The sequence below is a fragment of the Micromys minutus genome (assembly GCF_963924665.1).
Source record: "Micromys minutus genome assembly, chromosome: 22".
NCBI classification, from domain to species: Eukaryota; Metazoa; Chordata; class Mammalia; order Rodentia; family Muridae; genus Micromys; species Micromys minutus.
This window is the reverse complement of record NC_137957.1, coordinates 34,345,487-34,351,486: the sequence shown is the minus strand read 5'-3', so window position 1 is coordinate 34,351,486 and position 6,000 is coordinate 34,345,487.

Here is a 6,000-nt window from a genome sequence, read left to right as displayed (position 1 = left end):
AGCTAACAAGTCTAAGCTGGAACCCAGAAAACTTTCTCAGCACAACTCTGTCATGATAAAATAAAATCTGTTTATTTGCATGCTTTTAAAACTTTGAGAGCATAATGGGCAGATGAAGTATGAGAGTACTTCAGTAATTTTATGGATGGACTCTGGAGAGAGGAGGTAGTTGAGTTTTCTTAGCTGCACTTGGAACAGACTTTCCCAGACAGAAGTATCCAAAGAGATGATAAAAAAGGAAAGCAAAATTGGGACTAAAACCAGCAAACATCCCTCCTGGAATTACAACTAAAATTTTTATTTGATATTAGATAATATCACATGAGAGACATTTCATAAGGTGTTGAAAAGGTGCTGCTGCGAGCCACTTACTTTAAGTTCAGAATTTAAAATAATTGAAAATGGGGTTACCAGTTTTTGAAACTCATTCCTAACACTCTCTCAATCTAATTCCCAGTCTTTGCAAGCACATTGGCCATTTTTAAAAACATTATCAAGCATATGGTTGCTATGAGATTTTGGCACATGCCGCTGTCCATTCCTAGAGTGACCTTCTCAAAGGGAATCTCATTCATCATTTTATATACATGATTCTTCCATTGTTACCTTATTAAATAAATTACTTAACCAATAGGTATTTGTTAAAAGTATTACTACATGCATAAATTTAAAGAGCAAATCCTCAATCTGCTTCTAAACTTCTGCTAAATACACACACACACACACACACACACACACACACACACACACACACACACACATGTATATGCCCAGAATGTTGCCACAGTTCATACACACTAAAGGGATAAACAATACAAGCTATTGTATCTACTAGCTAATGAAATGTTTTAATCAAGTCTTTGATACTAACAATATACTTGCTCAGTGTGTCAGTGTAAAAAATGGCATTATGATGCTTTAAAAACCTGATTCATATTTTTTATTTATTTTAAAGAGTATATTTTTATGCTTATACTCCAGATTTTATTCCCCTCTTGGGCCACCTTCCAAATGAAAGTCATGTTTAAAGTGTTCTGTCCTAAAAGGGAAGGAAGGATGCCTTTGAGTTTCCCACTGAGTTTATTTTCACTGTGTAATTAAGTGTAGATGCACTGATTACTCATAAAAGCATTTTTTTTTAGAATCCTCTGTCCTACTAGGGTAATGCCACCCTGTTAAAATAGAAAAAATGCCATTATTCTGCAGGCCAGAAAAGATCAAGGTGTTGGCTGATCAACAGTGTGGTTAAGGTCACCCTTTTGTTACAGACACCCTTCTTTTCATTTGTACATAGTGGAGAGGGGAGGCTCTCCTTACAATTATGCAGCCCCCATCTCTCTTCTTATAGGACCTTGAATCCTATTCATGGGTGTTCCATCATTATGACTTAAACATGTCACAAAGCTCCCACCTCCAGACACCATGATATGGCACTAAGGAATTCAACACATGAATTTGTGAGAATACAAACATTCATTCAATACCATTGGCTCAAATAAGATACCACCCAAGCATCATGCAATCATAGCCATCAGAAGCAGATGTCAACAAACATACATACATAAAAAAGCAATTTATTCCTTTCATAGAAAATTTTTCTCCAGAGACCTTATCGGCTGATGCTGCATTGAAATATGTGGGAATGCTCAAGTGGCACTTGAGTGTTCCTATTTTTTTTTTTTTTTTTTTTGCCAAAGAGGTCCCCAAGCAGCAGGATGTACATCAAGGTCATCACACTGTACCTAAGTATATAGAGCTACACGAAATTGATTACAAACTTTATGTCATCATGAGGAATTTTCAAACCTCTAAATTTAAACATTCCTACGACTAGAGGAGGTGTATGATAACGTTGCATTAGAAATTGTCAGAGAATGGCTTTGACATCCAGGGTAAACTGAGGTGGGGTAAAGAGTTGGCAATTGATCACTCAGCAGAGTATTCTTTGAGGGAATAAAACTTGTTTCTTTGGGGTAAGGGAGAAGTTTCGTCAGGCTACCAAAATACTCTTTGAGACTGGCAATAAGGGTGAGGGGAACACACACACACACACACACACACACACACAAACACACACATAGGAACACATAGACATACATACACACATACACACACATACACACACACAGATACACACATGGTAGATAAAGTAAGTTTCAACAATCTCCAACCACTTTTCATATATACATACATAAACATTTGATGGATAAAGCAAAGCTACAATAATTTCACACACACACACACACACACACACACACACACACACACACATACATACACACTTGACATTTGGTGAGTGGAACAAAGCTCCAACAACTTTAGATACATACGCATATACATACATATGTTTGATGGATGAAGGAAAGCTCAAATAACTTTATTTTCTCCCCCATCTCATATATCCTGGCAAAATATTTCAAGCAATATAAAATTTACAATGTTATTATATATTTTTACTCTAGCAAATGATTATAAAAATAGTATTTTTTGATACCTGTACATAGATAATTTTATGTTTTACGGGTAAAAACAACATATTATTTCTAAAAATCCACATATATGTGTAACTGATCAGCTTGTTATAGATTAGCAAAGTGTAAGAAAGCAGAATGATTTTCTCAGTTAATTTTTCTTCCTGGCAGGTTGCAATTTGTGCTTGCAAAAATAGGATTTATTATTTTATTATTTATCTTAAAAACTAACTTTATAAAAATTCATTAAAATTTTTTTATTTAACTTTTAATTGATTCCTTGTGAATTCCACATCGTACACCTCAACCCTACTCATCCTCATCCCTTTGTTGTTCCCTTACCCTTATAACCTACTTCCCAAAAGAAGAAAATCTCCTTGTGTGAGCTGTAGTGTGTCACAGTGTGTCGACAGGACACCATTTTGTTCACACTTCTTTATTGGCAAAAGTTCATTGCATTAAGTCATTGGTCTGGTTTGAGGCCTCTGGCTTCTGCTACACTCTGAATCCTGGTACCTCACTGGGATTCCTCTCAGTTACACTATTGTGGATGAGCTCAGAGATGCCGTGCCACCTCCACCACATCCCCACACTGGCCTCATGGCACCTTTATGAGATTTTTTTTCCAGAGGCAAATTTTCCTTGTAGAAGACTATGAGTTTTATTTTGATAATGCAATCATCTCCTATGATTTATTGTTTTGTCTATATGGATCTTGAATTTAGAGTTTTGGGTTTTTTTTCCTTTTATTAATATTATTTTTACTTATTCACATACATCCCACATACTGCCTCCCTCATGGTTACCACTTCACAATCCTTCCATCTTTCCCCTTCTCTTCTGAGCAGGTAGGGGCCCTGAGTATCACCCCGCCCTGGCACTCCAAGTATCTGCAAGGATAGGCCCTTTTATCCCACGGAGATCAGACAAGGCAGGCAGCTGAAGGAATATATCCCACATACAGGCAATGGTTTTTGGGATAGACACAATTCCAGTTGTTCAGGACCCACATGAAAACCAAGCTGTAAATCTACATATGTGTGGGGAGGCCTAGGTCCACCCCGTGTGTGTTCTTTGGTTGGTAATTCAGACTCTGAGGGCACCAAGTGTCTATGTTGACACTGTTGGTCTTCTTGTGGCATTTCTATCTCTTTGGGACCTGTAACCCTTACTCTTGTTTGGCCATAAGGGTCCCCAAGCTCCACCGCTGTTTGGCTATCGGTGTTTGTATCTGTCTGAGTCAGCTACAGGGTGAGCACTCTCAGAGGGCAACAAAACTCTTAAAAGAGCCACAAATCTAAACATTTATATAAAAATAATTGGTAATTTCTACTTTGAATCCTCAGGTTGGATATCTATTCTATAGCAATTTTTCATTAAATTATATTAGGAAGCTGAGGGTAAAAATGAGTACCAGAGATTAATCATCATCTTGGTCACCACCCTAGCTTTAGCAAGAGAGGTAAGTCATCTAGTGCTGGTTGGGCTGCCATTGTTCCCTGACCTAAACAAGTCCTTAGCTCAACTATTAAGACTGTGTCTTTCTGAACTTCAAATTGTTCTTTAAGATTTCCTATATCAGAACCTGTAACAAAAGCATCTTAACTTTACTAACAATCTTCACCTCCAAATTCTTTCCAAGGGTGGTGGTCCCTACTGACAAGCTACATTTCTGAGTTTTTCCCCCAAGGGTGGTTATTGAATCATTAATGTGCTCCAGCAGCAATGCATTAAAAAAACCAAGCACTATTACTTTGAGTGCCAAAGATACTGCCCAGTGAGGAGGTGGAAGCCCCCTGAGAATTTTCATACAAATTTATAGACTAGGAGGGATGCAAGGGCAACAGCCAGAGCTACACTCCACAACAGCATGAATTCCTCCAGACACAGAGTCCTTCCAGCTCTGCCTCTCTAAGGCACACCCATCATGACTGTGCTAGCATTCCATGAGTAAAGCTATTTGTTGATCTTCTCATATGGCCCTCAGCAAGAACTCACTTCAAAATACAGAAATACTTGACAGTAATCTTAAATTACTGGTCTTATGAAAACAAAAGTCAATAAAGACTAAGAGATTTCACCAAAACAAGTAAGAACCACATTTTATGGTGACTTCATTGTAGTAAGTTGATTGATATGAAAGCTACTCATAGCACAAAAACATAATTATTCATGTTATTTCTCTGGTTCTTTCTAGACCCTTGGTGTCTATTGCTGTTGAACTTTGTGTATTAATCCTTGATAAATTAAATTTGTTAAAATGTGGTTAAGAATTTTCACCTGTGTCTATTAAAGCTATTGCTATATTGTGTTCATTTATGCTAAGGCTTTGGTGTAGGTATGTTTTCATGTTGTCTGGGGCCAACTAGATCTTGGAGGGCAGTATTAGCATTTGAATACACAGCATCACCAGACCAACCTTCAACACAGATGTCTAGTCTGATTAATTTTGTCTAATATTAAAGTAGAAGTTGGACAAAGAAAATAATCAGAAGACATTTCAATTAGGGAGATGGAAATAACACTTAGTTTTATTACTTTTAGTATCAAAATAAATATTGCTACCTAAGGATGAAAGAATATGAACTTTTAAAATTTATTATTTGGTAACTTCATACAGGTGTATAATATATTCTGATTCACCCCCTTCCTTATCTCTCTTGCCCACTATGAGTGCTTTCCTATCTTCCCCACTTCAGGTTCCTTTCCCAAATTTATATCATTTTGTTTTGCTTTGTTACCTACCAAGATTAACTAGGGTCCACTGTGTGAACATGGGTGTATCATTATCTACTGAGGCATGGATGATGAAGAGTGGTTGCCTTAGTAAATCAGAAGGATAAAAATAGTAAGTAGTATTCCCACATGTTTACTCCCTCTGCTCCTGTCTCCTGGTTTCTTTCTACCTGGAGTTTCTGTCCTGACTTTCTTGAAGATAGGCTTTAACCAACAAATAAGATCAGCCCTTTCCTCTTCAAGTTGCTTTTGTTCTCTTAGGAATACAACAGGAACCATGCACCTTTCATGATGATGTTATACTGTGAGATTCACTTAGCTTTGTCCACTGGGTAAGGTAGTATCCCTAAATTGTCTCCAATATACCATTCACCATTTTTCTCCATTTGGATTCAATAACTATTTCATTAAGATCTATTCTGAAGATGTGTAGTCATCCTGCTTCTCAAACTTTGTGGACTTATAGCACATTGATAATTCTTGACATTATCTATCTATCATTTATCTACCATCTATCTATCTATCTATCTATCTATCTATCTATCTATCTATCTATCTATCTATCTACCTACCTACCTACCTACCTGACGAGAATAGGTTGTAAACAGTACTAATTTCTTTCTATCCTTTCTGCTTTTATTTTAAGTGTTGTATTTTATGTCTTGGTAAAGTTTTGAGCTCTCTATTCATTTTACAGCTATGTGTCAATTCAAACATCTGTTTAATATCTTATTCACTCATTATACCATTTTATGTATAGGTGTATTTGATTTTTATCACTTCAAGTTTTACC